Source organism: Lampetra fluviatilis, chromosome 29 (assembly GCF_964198595.1).
Source record: "Lampetra fluviatilis chromosome 29, kcLamFluv1.1, whole genome shotgun sequence".
Classification (NCBI taxonomy): domain Eukaryota; kingdom Metazoa; phylum Chordata; class Hyperoartia; order Petromyzontiformes; family Petromyzontidae; genus Lampetra; species Lampetra fluviatilis.
In genome coordinates this window covers 8,940,780-8,955,008 of record NC_136303.1, presented here as the reverse complement: position 1 = coordinate 8,955,008, position 14,229 = coordinate 8,940,780, and the positions used below count along the sequence as shown (strand labels likewise).

Below are 14,229 nucleotides of genomic sequence, written 5' to 3'. Positions count from 1 at the left end.
GAAAGCTTTCAGTCAAGATTTAGCCACACTAACAGTCACCAAGAACGCAGGTAGTCAGTAGTGATGGCGATGCCACCGATACGAACGTTGCGACGTGAACTTTCGCAGATAAGAGACGAGCCCCCGAGTGAGTGAGTGAGTGGTGGGGGTGCGTGCCGCGACTTGAAACCAAATTACGCAAAAGGCACCCAACTCGCGTTCCAACAACGCAACAGATTGTATGCAGAGAATACACATCAACGAGCCAGCCGTGCAAATTCCACATTTCGGTGGCGGGACGGGGCAACAGGCGAGTCCTCTCGATAGAACGACCACTGTTTAGGAACCCTCCGACAAAGCTGTATTGTACACATGCACACGCGTCAATGCAGCACGACCGGCTACGATGCAACAACAATGATCACGAACCGCACGGCAGCCAAGCAAGCAAGCGAGCAGCAGCAGCTGAGCCTCCATCGATGAGAGTTGGGATGCTGCCGAGCAACCCGAACGGTGGTCGCTCCAGAGTTGCTCATTCACCTTTGCGAGGAGCAGGCTCCACGTGCGTCTGCGTGAGACTCCATTCCTCCTCCTCTCGCTCCTTGCCCGGCACAGCCGAGCCGAGCCGTTTCCCCTCTCCCCTCCCCTTCTCTTCTGCCTCCCTCCCCGTCTCTCCCTCTCCCTGTTGTGTCTGTCGTCCACTCCCACCTCTCGTCTGAACCGTCTTGCCCTCGCTGTCGTCTTGGACAGCTGTGCCTGTGTCCTCCGTCCGCCTCGGCTAGAACAGTCCGGCGAGACGACGTCGCGTGTAAACACACAACAACACTCTCACGCACGTAACGCGCCCGCTCCACTCCGTGGCTCTGCAGTTGTTTCTTTTCTATAGTCAGTCCGGCCGCCCCTTTATCCTCTCGCCCTCCCCTCTCCCTTCTGTTCTCCAACCCTCTTCCTTCCTCCCCCCCGCCCCCCTTCCTGCCTGACTGCCCTCCGTGCGCCTCGCTCGCTCTCTCTCTCTTCTCGTTTCTTACAGCACACGGCCGGCGAGCGTCACAACAGCAAAGCCCCCCACGCTTTTACATCGCTCCACTGCAGCAGCCAGCAGCACTAAGGCCTCGACACCAACAGCGGCAAAAGCCGGAGCTGTTCACGCTCGAGTGAGCGAATGATGTGACTCATGTGAGGGCTTCCCTGAGATCGTGCCATTGGCCCGGCTGCGAAATGTAGGGGTGCCTGTGCGTTGTGGGTGTGTGTGAGTGTGTGCTTTCCTCCCTGTGCTGTACGCGCCATACCCCACATGCAGTATAACGCAACACGTACAACTTGAATCTTCACTTAAAGCTTTCGTAACTGCAGGAATTCATAATCTGTGGGTCTTTCGGTAAAGTCACGTAAATAGGTTCAAAGAAAATAATAATAATAATAAAAACTACGATGTTTCGATCACAACACAAGCGGTCGTGGTCTGGAGGAAAGAGATCGAAATTTCGTAGTTTTTTTGTTATTTTCTTTGAACCATCTACGTGACTTTACCGAAAGACCCAAAGAATACGTACAACTTGGGTGCATATACGGCGTTGTATGCACGTGTCTATACTACCTACACACCGATCTCAAACCTATATTGTTTTGTGAAGTGCCACACACGCGTGTGTGTTTTGTTAATCTGTTTACATTTTTTCGTAATATTTTATGAATGCAGCCCTTTAGATATATGGCTTCTCATATACACTTCGTGTTCAGTGGTGGATACACTACACAGTACACACAACGTCGCATACTCGGACATGACGGTCTACATAGCTGAGATTCGTCTTCGTTGTGTTTTGTATAATCTGTGCCCCGTCAAAGGAATATGGAATGTTAACCAATACTTCAGGATTTCCCCAATGCACATTCGATCGGAGATACACCTTGGTTTAACCATCGGATTGCTAATTCCGTATGTTAAATACATTAGTTGGTTTATGCTTGTGGTTGTTGGCACATCGATGTTAACTCCCATGCACTGCTGTGATATAGTTTCCCTATGGAAAGATCAACCCGTGTCATAGGAATGTGTAGCTCCCATCACTGGCCAAGGCAACAGAGATAATGAATCACAATATGCAAGTTGGAACTGGGACATTCGCTTACGTTACTGTTTGTATAAAGCAATGGATATGTATAAACATGTTAATTGCAGATCATACACGTATTGTATGCATGCAGGGAAATTTGTATACAGTCTATATGTCCCCAATGTCTATCTACCCTGTGGCCCTGAGTGAGTGGTGGAAATTCCACAGTTCTATGGTGGGGGACCAGTTTATTCAGAGGATTGGCCCGTGAGTTTTTGTGTTGTTCCTGGCATAACGTTTCAAATTATACGAACTGTATCTCATTATTATGCCATATACCATATTACTCTACGAGTATGCGAAAATGCAGTCAACGTGAATCCACTGAATTCCGTTTATGAACACATCCTCTGTATGGTACGGTATCAAACATTACACGTACAAATAAATGTCAAGTTAAACACACAAACGCTCGGCCCAAATAAAGATCTGATACCAAACACTGCCAAGTCAAACATGACACAATTGCACATTGTACTGCATATGAACACCCCATAGTCACTGCGTATATAAAAAAAAACAAGTCTTGTGGCGTCAGCGATTCCCCCCCACCCCTACTCGAAGCCGTCGAGTGGTGGCGTCCTGGCAGCTATGCGGAGTGGGTCATCCCGCTGTGATTCCTTTCATTTCTCTCTTGACAGGGAGCAGCCAGTGCCCTAATGGCTCTTGACAACGGCGGCGCTAAGACTCTCTACCAGCGGAGCTGCGGCGACTAATGAACAGTAGACTGTGCAGAGAGGGGTCGCCAAAATAAACCAGTGTCCCCTGGCCCCTCGGGATCAAACACAGAGCGCACTGAGCACACAGCTTGCAAAAGAATATTCACGTGGCAACATTTTCCACACCAGCCCCCCCAGCCCCCCAGCGCCTCTCCCCGCCGACTCCCTGGATGCTCATCACAGCAGCAGCAGCACTTTCTGCGTCTGTTGCTGGGTTTCCAATTAGCTTTTCTCTCTCTCTCTTTTGGCTGGTATATGCAATGCCCATTCAGGACAAAACGGTTTGAGAAAAATGTTTGGTAAATGTGAAAAGTGTGACGGTGAAGACAACTACCTCCGCTAGAGGGAGGTCGAGGGAGCCCCTATCGAATGAATGGCTGCACTTTGAGCCGTTGGCTCTGTTGAGGGCGCATTGCAAATGTTATTTGTACGTGTTATAACATTTTTGTTTGGCAAAGGCACAGCCCTGAAATGACTTGCTCACACTGCTGCTGGCAGAACAGTCGCCACGAGAAGGCAGTTCGGGAGCCCCTCTCTGGAGGACATTTGACCGACTCGTCCATCCTGGCCAGACATTTTGGAAGTGGAGTGGAGTGCCCACATTTTACCCCACTACACTCGACATGACGATCGACTGTCTGTGGTGTGCAAATATATACATAGTTATCTGGCTGGGTGGAAAATCGAATGAGGTTGATACAAATGTACAATTCAATTAACAAACAGAACATGTTCTTTAAAAAACGTTTATTTTGGATGCAATGGATAATGAAAAAATAGTTTGTGATGAGATTCCCACACAGTGGTACTTTTTTATCTGCCAGAGAGGGATAATGGATTGAGTCGTCACCCTAACCGGGAATTGGAACTCTCGCAAAGTTCCGATTGTGAGCTGCTCAATCGGGCTATATATAGCCACCTGGCCAAATCTATTACTTTTAAGCATTAAATATGTTTGATTTTCAATGCAGAATAAATGTTAAGTTTCACCTTTCCAACTCGCAAGAGCCTTTACCCATGACAAAAGTAATTGAGGTAAAATGAAGAGTACATGTGTTTTAGATTTTTGGAATGTAATATCAAACTCAAATGTATTTTCAGGTCTGATTATATCCTAATGTTGCTAATCCTATTACAGAATGCAATGATATCAGACCACAAAGTAGCTTTTAAGGGTTATTCCCAGAAAGTACGTAATGATGTAATATGCCGCAGTAGTGCCATATTGCTGTGCGTGTGTGTGGTTTGCAATGTCTGCATGCTACAGTATGTGGTTGTATGTGTGTTTTATTTGTATGTGTCCGTATGTATCTATGTATGTTGCAGGCCTGCATGTTGTATGTGTGTGTTAGGTGTGTAGATGATTGTGTTTGTCTGGAATGTATACACGTTTTTAAATCAAAAAATCACCAAGCTGCCAGCAACAAACAGCACTATTAAAATTGCAATAGACACGCGTTGATGCGTGACTTGAAATGAGCCAGGATATAAAAACAAAAGTAATACACAACTTGGTGGAAGGGACGATTATTTTATTTTTCTGGAGACCGGGAGATCCATGATCGATGTTCGGTTGCCGTGTTGATGATATTCGTCGTGATGTCTCCCTTTAACAACGGAGTGGGCCGCATGGAGGCTGCTCGACGGGTGGAGGGATATACAAAGCGTGGGGAGCTGTGGGCCTGCAGAGTGTAGACGAGACGAAACGGTGAGTCTGAGAGGCCTCAACGTGTTGTGTGAATAGTTTGTGTGCGAGTTACCTCCGCGTGTAGCAAAGGGCGGGGTGTTTGTGATGCTTACCGCGAATAACTGTGGTGTGTGTGTGTTTTATCTCGTGTAAATGCACTGTGTGTGTTGTTGTGTGCGCATCTGCGGCTGTATTTGTGCACGTTGTGTTGTTTTAAACGTTTGTCATTGGGAAGTAATGAACACATTTGTTGCACGTTGCAATAACACACACAGCCTCCACAACGCTGTTTATTTGGAATAAGGTAATAATTAAGCCTTAGTTTCGAAGGAAAGTTAATGTGTTGATGCATCCATGTTCACGAGTTTATACTCGTGATATACAACTACTTGACATTTTGAATAAATGTTATTGAATAGTTGGTTATTCAGTATTTATATTGAAAGTTATGAGACCATCAGTGTAACTTTTATAAGAATAATGATTGTTAAAATGGCTTTCATCAGAAGCCTGTGTAAATCATAATCTTTTTTTATATAAGACAATCATTATACGTAGCCATTTAGTGACACTTCAAATAATAATTGTGAATTAGTTGCTCAAGAAAAGCTAACACAGATCACAGACTCTTTTTCAACATTGTTCTGTATCGGGATGTGTGACCAACGCCAATGGCATTGCATGTTTTTAGCTAAGGAAAAAAACGAGAAAACCCGGAGGGGTAACCCATGCACAACACGCAGAGAACACACAAGCCCTCGCACAGAGAGGCTCAACCGAGCTGGGAGTCGAACCCAGGACCTTCGTGCTGTAAGGCACACGTGTCACCACTGCACCCCGATATTTCTATTGGTGTCATCATGGCTACGGCAAACGTGGACGGAGCAACGCAATCCACGACACAACAGCTTCAGCGTGAGCTTTGATTATGTATCTGTCACTTCCCTTGCACAGCTGCTTAATGATGATGCTCGCCACACACACACACATGGGGAACACATGAGAGAAACGCACACACAAGTAAACACGTTGCAATGAGGTCCCAAGTGAGCGTCATTAACGTTGTGTCTGGATATAGCATCAGTTGTTGTTGCCTTCGTCAGAAGTATATCTTACTGGCTGCATGGGTATTATGCTATGAGGTTACCGAGTTAAGATGTTTCTATTTGACATACAGTACTCACTTAATAATACATATTATTTTAGAATCATGATTAACTTAGACTGAAAATTTGCTCATTGTTTAAAAGTGTATCTAACCGTTAAGTACTTTACTGTTACATGTTAAAGAATGATTGTTTTTTATTTCTATTTCCCGCACTGAGCACATTTCTGTACTTTAATATTACAAACGATGTCCTTTGATTAATTATCACTATGGAACACAATTTTTGTTCCTGGATACTAAGTGTTATGTTTTAATTGCTTATGCCTAAAAAGTATAGAAAATGGCTATTATTCCCCACAAACTTTGCTTTTGTGACCAGGACTATGTGAATAAAAGACACAAATTCACACGTTTTCTCATTGAAAATAGGTACATTTCCAAATATCGCTGTCCTGGTCACAAAAGCAAAGTTTGTGGGGAATAATAGCCATTGTTTGTACTTTTGAGGCGTAAGCAATGAGGAAATAATCCAGGAACAATTTTTATTGTTACACAGTGATTCAGGAAAGCCTTGCCGAGTCGAAAGAATTACTCAATTGGATCCTCCATGAGGATGTTTGGCCAGTTCCTCGAATGATTATTTGGCTTCTCAGAGAAAAAGCAGAGTACCCAGAGAAAACCCATATATACGAGGGGATCACACTCAAACCATGTTCATATATTAATTAAATCCATCTGTTGTACTGCCATCTGCTGGTCACCTCGCAGCCTAGCAGGTGGAACGTTTCGTACGTTGGTGCAGGAAGAGCAATCACAATATCACCCCGATGTACGTCCGCCCCCCACTATCATTACATTGTTTCGCAAAAATACGTCGCCGCTTTATTAAGTCCGCTCTCCTACCCGACTTGCGTCGCCTCAACCCCCCACACTCACGTCGCCAGCAGCATCGTCCCGTCCCTTCTCCGTTATCCGTCGCCTCTCGGCCTTCGTCCCCAACCACCGTGTCCCTGGAAGTCGCTTCGATTCACGTCGTTTCGATGTTCGTCGTCGTACCTTTCCTTACTGCACAGGCAATACTTTGCGATCAACTCAAACGTGAACACTTCGTTTTGTTGGCCAGCATTAAAATCCAGCAAGATTATTTAGTAAAGAAATAATGCAATTTTCTATCGAAGAATTGTATATTGAATTGGATATATGTTAAAGAGTTTGTTTTATAACGTCATTGTGCTGAATTAATGGAGTCACTTGAAAGGAGAACATCAGCGTCAAGGGCTGTGTTGGCACCACCAACGTGACCAAGAGTCAAAATGTCCCAAGGTACCGCAAACAAGCATCAGACTTCTGCTCATCTCTTAACAAACACTGAACACATCAATAACTAACAGGAAACACATAATAGGTGACGTTTCAGACAATGGCGATTTTTCATGGATCTTATGTGCTATTAATTACGGACATGTGCCAAAATCGTATCTATTTTTTTAAATAGATATTCTCCTTTTCGGGGCAGTGTTATTGACAAATGTATTTCAGCATCTGTTATTTGTGCTCCATGCACCAAATGCCAACACAGTATCACAAAAGAAAAATCTCTTATGGTGACCGTAAGTAAGTTGAAATTCCATTTCTTCCTACGGCGACCGTCGAACGGAGGAGTAACAGAAGGCTTATTTATAGAAAAAAAGATGCTGATCACTAAAACTCTGTTTCCACTTCCAATGCTATGGCCATTAATTCGAATTTTTACGAGCATTCTTGTAAATCAGGCCAGAATGATTGCGCTGCACAGCGATTTATGCCCAAATATTTCCCTGAGTTCCAACGCGATCTGTTTAGCTGTGGAAGACTTGCGCTTGCCATGTGATTTACTTTAGAACGCGGCAATTTTCATAGATCAAGGACGGCTGATTACGTTGCATGGAGATTACTGCCCAAATATTTGAATATGTTCCAGCTTGCGCTATTTAGGGCAAAAGACAGTGATGTGAGTTTTGCGAATGCATATTGGGAAATTGCTTCCTGGCCCTCTCATTATATTGGGTGGTGGGCAGCCTGGGCTCCAGGCCATTCCCTTAATCCTAGTGAGCCTAAACAGAGGTGCATTCTTTCATGCGTTCTCAACACCCATCCCTTCCATCGCAACAACAAGAAAAAAAGGTCACCCAAAGCCCTAAGGCGACACCAACCAAAAATATTGTCTGCATCTTCTTTAATGTTTTCACTCTATTTTTGGTGAGGGTGTCTGAGCCAAAGTGTTCGTCTTAAACCACGTGATTTAATGTTTTATTTACAGCATCTTCGTTTCAGCATCCTTCCCCGCACCTCCGATAAGCACGGTTTGCCTATGTAAGGTGCGAAACTGGTTCAACATACGCACACCTGCGGTAATGGATCTGTGTTCAACTTCAACGGCAGTGTTGAAGAGCATCCTGTACATTAATTGACGTCGATTGTCATGAAAACACACTGCCTGGTCACTAATAATATACAGTATGCTGGTGTTGGCACGGCAGGCCTTCCATCAGAGTGGTCCTTTAGAAGATCGGCCACTTGCCTGAAACGTTACTTTATTAATCATCATAACGAAGGCAGTGTGATGTTAATGACGATTTTCGCAAAGTGTATTCATCCAAATGGGCTATGCTTGCGCCACACAAGTAAGTGTATGCAGGCTGTATTAATGCTCTTGATAGCTATTCGAGCTGACGTACGCATTTATTTTTTTGTAATTTATTAGACTGCTCTATGGCAATGCTATAACAATAACATTCTTTATACTGTTTTCTTTGCAAGTGCTGCCCCATGCATTCATTCACCCCCTTCCTTCCCTCCCTCACGCACTCGGCCGCCTTATGCCTCGCATTTCAGAATGTCCCCTACAGACAAACAGAAAAGAGCCACACAGCTGGAGGCTTGGATGGAGCCAAAGGCCTTTCTCTATGCGTGTCTTTCCGTGTCTGTACTTCTGTCCATCTCAGTGCCCTGCCAGTGTGACCATAGGCACACGCACGCACGCACGCGCACACACACACAAATGCACACGCAAATACACTCGTGCGAAACCACGCATGTACTCACACACAGACACGCAACACACACACATGCACTCTCACACACACACATACAAAGACACTCACACAAACACACGCAAGTGCAAACACACACACACACCCACCTAAGGGCATTTAAACCCATTTACAAAAGCAAGTCCAGAGAGGTATTTGACTAAGCTTATTAGAGGGTGAAACGGCTCACGTGATACGACTGAGTTATCAACACCGAAGAATCAGATTAGTAATTATTTAGTGATGTCATTATATGTGTGTTTGCTAATTCGGTTATTTCCACAATGTAATGCACAAGTGTGTACACTGTGCGACGATGCATATATTAAATGTTTGTAAACGACACATTTGCCATTTAGCATTCACCATCAAGGTAAGTTTAAAAAATATATGTTCACTACAGAAAGTCAGTGCTATCAAGTGAACATAGAACAGTCACGAAAGCTTTAAGTCAAGATTGAACATAGGACATTTATGAATCGTGATTTAGTGGGCAGTAAGGATAACTATACACGAAACACAGATAGAAATTCTAGATTTGAAGCTTTCGTGACTGCAAGGATTCATACTCTTAGGTTTTTTCGGTAAAGTCACGTAGGTAAAAATAAATAATAAAAAATAATAATAAAATGATAGAAATAATAATAGAAATAAAATAATAAATCACGACGTTTCGGGCGCAACACAAGCGTCCGTCATCAGGTGGGACAACCACAGCAAGAAACAAATGCTGAAGTGGGCAGATAGAAACCCAACAGTCATTACAGTTAGTATTTAAACTATTATGAGCCATTGTAATTAGATGTATTTATGGAAGGGAACTCCAGTATAGATGTCGACTCGTACAGCAAAAACATAGATAACAAAAAGGCATTCGCGTTTTTAAAATGGTAATTAGTATTTAGATACTTAATAAAATATATATATATCAAACAAGTAAAAAAAGACATTTAGATTAAAAGAGAATGCTTTTGTAAACAAAACGAGTGTCGTTTTAATGAACTCGTGTTTGTTTAGGCTGTCTGAATTTGTGTGAGCAATCACTTTTGCAAAACAAAGCAAATATTGACAGTGGTCTCATTAAGAACCAGGATGAGTGTCGTAATGTGGGAGGACAATGAAATTGGTTCGTTAACCTTAGAAGAGTAAAACAGAGTTAGCAACTTCAAAGATTACAACAAATCCCATTTTCACCCCTTTTGCTGCACGATATGAAATCATTCAGCGGATTAGCATTTCTTCTTCACAAACTACTTTGCTTTGCATCATCGCCGCCGATGTTTTTCCCTATCCTCAAGTGGGCTTTCTCCTCCAAGTCCATAACGTGCACTCACTAATGACAAATGACTCATTAAACCGCAAGGTGAATAACAGCAGTGAGCAAATTTGTAACGGCATTTCAATGAGAAAATTTGATTAACTCACAATGCTGGCTTTTAAATCCAAAACTCTCTTTCACGCGTAAGCTCTCTCCCATCAAGTCACCCATTCCCATGCCTCCTCGCCTCCCTAAAACTCCCCTCCCCCCAACTCCCAAAGTGTCTCCCTGTCCTCCCACACTGCCCCTTTAATTGGTCAGGAATCCAGGCAAAAACCAACATTGTTTTTTTCCCCTTTGTTGTTTCAAACCGTGGCCGCTTCCCCCCCACCACCACTGCTTCTAGACGCTGGTGCAGAGCCAACGGAAAAGACACCGCAGAAGCCTAATAAACCACCCTTGCGCATTGCATTAAACAAACATGCTTAAACAAGCTATTTACTTTACGCAAAGCCAATGTCCAAATAGAAAAATATACACAGCCGGCACGCTTGGGAATAGGAGCCAGATTTTTTTTTTGTAAGTGCTGCGATTTTATGACCGTCATAACGTCGAAAATGAGAAAGGTCTCCACACCGTCGTGTGTTCTTCTCACACGTGCCCCTTCGCTTGTGAGTATTCTTGGAGTTCTAAGTTAGACACTCTGGACACTAAGACTTGCATTCAGCGATTGTGAATCATACAGATATAACTGAGAGAAGAAGCTCAACACCATCATAGCTGACAATAAAAAGTGCGTATAGTTGTAATAGTAAACTATACAAGTTATTTAAATAAAGTATATAACAGAGTTATTTGTTTAATATAGAATTGAAGCTTTCGTGACTGCAGCAACTACTATACTCATTGGTTTTTTCGGTAAAGTCACGTATGTAAAAAAAACATTTGTAATTTATTTTAATAAAAATATATATTTTTCTACATACTTGACTTTACCGAAAAAAACTATGAGTATAGTTATTTGTTTGTTTTAATAAAATAAAGTATTACTGTATTATTGTTATTTTTGCATATGTAAACACTGAAACAATATCGGAAACATGCAATTGTTGCTTTCATAGTTCTCACATTGAATCAAATACGCCGCTCCTTCAGAACATGAGCCAAGGAACGGAGCGCGTCCGGGAGCACATCCAGAGGGGAGATGGAGCAACGAATTCAGTTCGGATGCTGTGTGAATGATTGCATCGCAGGAACGTTTGAGGTGGCGACAGTTTGTGGAGGCGTTCATCCAGCAGTGGATTAACCATGGCTGATTATGACGACGACGACGATAAGAATGCAACGCATTTGATGTACTCATGAATGGGACTGAGAAAAATACGCTCCAATTGAACCGAAATGTATTAACACAAATGAAAGACCGCTGCAGAAATGCCACACACACACACATCTCACCGGTATAGACTGTACATTCAAGTGTTTAGAAAGTGGGCTTTTTTTGTGGCCCTTGAATGTAGCTACTGATATAAAGTGTGTGGGTCAGTGTTTGTTAATGAAAGCAGCACGGGTCAAATACACTGAAAGAGCCCCCTCTCGGCTGAGCGATGGGTAAGTCCCAACAGTGGCACACGCATTGGAGAGAGAGAGAGAGAGGGGGGGGGACTCACACACCCTCTCACACCGATTGCCTGCGTGCCAGTCCATTCATTCATTCCCCGAGGTGGCGGCGCTTGTGAGTGACGGTCAATCCGACCCGTTCATTAATGATATCCATGGCGTGCGAAGTCTATGGTCTTTAAAAAAAGAAAAAGCCATCTTCCGTTCCTTTTAAACGAGAAAAATAAAATGTAAAGCTACTAGGTGGGCAATGTTGGACAATACATCGAGAAGACTTCTATCACCACTTTAAGTCATTGGAACAGACTTATAACGGAGGCATTTACAACTGGAACATGTTTCATTGAAAGTGGCCTATTCTGAAGAGAGGCCATTGTCACTTCCCCAAAATATGACCCTGTTATTGGAACCGATTAAGCTTTTATGCGTTGTGTTATGGGGCAGCACTGATAAGGGAGATGATGCGTCAACTCGGTCGTGCTCGTGGTTATGTACACGACTGACAATTATGCGTGTGTTGTGTAGTCAGAGCCCTTGACACAGGCGAGCGGAGTTTGCACCCCGTGCCCACGGTGCAAATGAGAAATCCACCACGACAGCTCGCGTGGTTGATTTCTCTGATAACTTTAGAGCTGGCTGTTCCTTCCCCATGCCTCACTCGAACAAGACAGCACCCATATGTGCCAGTGTTAATCCATATATTAACCCTGAAACTCACTTATATTTACCAAATTAAGAATGTGTATTGTACTTCTGCCAGATCTCCTTAAACAAAGTGGTTGGATATTTGAATTGGTTCTCACTCAGTTATTTTGAAGCGCATTTTGCATTTAAATCTCAGTATAATATTTTATTTTATGTACTGGACTCTTCAATGTTATTGCTTCATTTAAATGTATTTTATGTTTCAAAGTGAATACAGGATTACATATTCGGCCATAATCAATGTCAAGTGTCTGGATTGCATCAGATGCTAGTTAATATTTGTAGCTGATGTATACATTCCTGAGTGTAGGCATATGTATCATTTAAGGAATTTACATTGCAAACCCTCAGAATAATTCGTCCATGCTGAACACATGGCAGTGCGAGTCGCGAGTACCACACCTGACTGCCATCGGTACATACACAACCAGGTTCAGTCAACTTTTCGCAATGTCTACATGGTGCTGTGTAAACTTTTGTCAACCCTTGATTACATTAATGGGACGCCTACCCCTTTGCAGCACGTCATCCCTTCAGAGTTTATGAATTGCATTTTCTGAGAACTAAAACGTTAATATTACGTGCATAAACTGTCACCACCAACAGAGGTGTCACAACTGAATGCTTGTTTGAGAATGGAGACACTTCGTCTGTTTGATTTTACCACTACGGAAGCTTATGTTTGGCGTCTATTCAATTTTCTATTACAGGTTGCATGTTATATATTAGGCGAGTGAACAATAATGCACAAATGTGTCTGATATATGAAACACCCTAAAAAGAATAAGTCCGTAAATTTTGCTTTAACGCAATATTCTGTTGATATTTTTTGGATGAAAATACCTTACACTACATTCTATTAATCATCCTTTAAAAGATTACCACCTACCCATTTACCAAATATGTGTTGTCGCAAGAGTATATATGTGTACAATACAGTATATTGAACTATTGTAACACACAAAAGTTATGAAAATTACACTAAATGCGTTCGCATGACCAGAATACACCATGCACTCAATTAGATCGAGATTGGAAACTAATTTCTTTAGAAATTATCTTGTGCAAAGTTTGCTGTCCTTCACTGCACCTCCGATGAGCAGGGTTGGCTACGCACGGTGCGAAATATGTTCATGCCAGGACAGTTTTCATGATTGAAAAATATGTCATGATCTGTCAAATTAAAACGACATTGAAGCAAAATGTGTGTACTTTATACCAACTTAATATAGCACTTATTTTTTTTTAAGTATCAAAATGCTACAAGGAGTAAAGTTTAAGTAACGAGACTCAAAGTGAGTTTTAGATTCTATGCTTGAGGCAAGTTGTGTACTTATGTTTTTTGAGAAAATATTAACTGAAATCACATGTATCAATATCTGAGCGAATGCTTAAAGTTTTTTTTTTATGGAATCACTCAATTTTCACCAATCCCTCTTGTTCGTTTTAACATGAATCTCCCAAACTCCTATTTAGGCAGAATTTGTTGTTTCATTTTACATATACATTAAAATATACATGCATTCTTTATTTAGTCATAATGTAAAAAAATTGTGTATTTGTATATTATTCTAATAAATAACAAATAATGGTGAGCAATACAGTTTTGTGATAATTCGAAAAAAAAGTATTCATAGCATACTATTACAAAAACATAATTTTGCTATAATTTATAACTGTAATCTGAATAAATTTTCTAATTTAAAGGGGGTATTAAAATGTATGTAAAAACTTTTTTATATCAAAATATTAATAATATAAGTACATGCATTGAAGCAGTTTACTTTATATATGTGTTATACATACAATTTTTAAAAGGAAGACTTCCACTGCAATACATAATTAATAACTGGCATCTTGTAAATGACAACCTTCATAAATAAAATGAATTATGCAGCACAGTCAAAAGAAAATGCGTTGATTGTAATGGTGAATAACTAAACTAAAGGGTTTTTTTTTACCAGG

General features: G+C 42.0%; 1 protein-coding gene across 4 annotated transcripts in view; it reads right to left on the bottom strand.

Annotated features, from left to right (window-relative positions):
- Positions 1 to 14,229, bottom strand: part of LOC144942999 (brother of CDO-like) — a 100,892-nt gene that overhangs the window by 68,470 nt on the left and 18,193 nt on the right. For 2 of the 4 annotated variants that reach the window (XM_078870113.1, XM_078870116.1), the window contains exon 1: positions 520 to 642. The exons of the other annotated variants lie outside the window; for them this stretch is intronic. The gene's annotated coding sequence lies outside the window, so the exon portion shown is untranslated. Of the gene's footprint in view, positions 1 to 519; positions 643 to 14,229 lie in introns of those variants that run through there. 4 annotated transcript variants of the gene reach the window in all.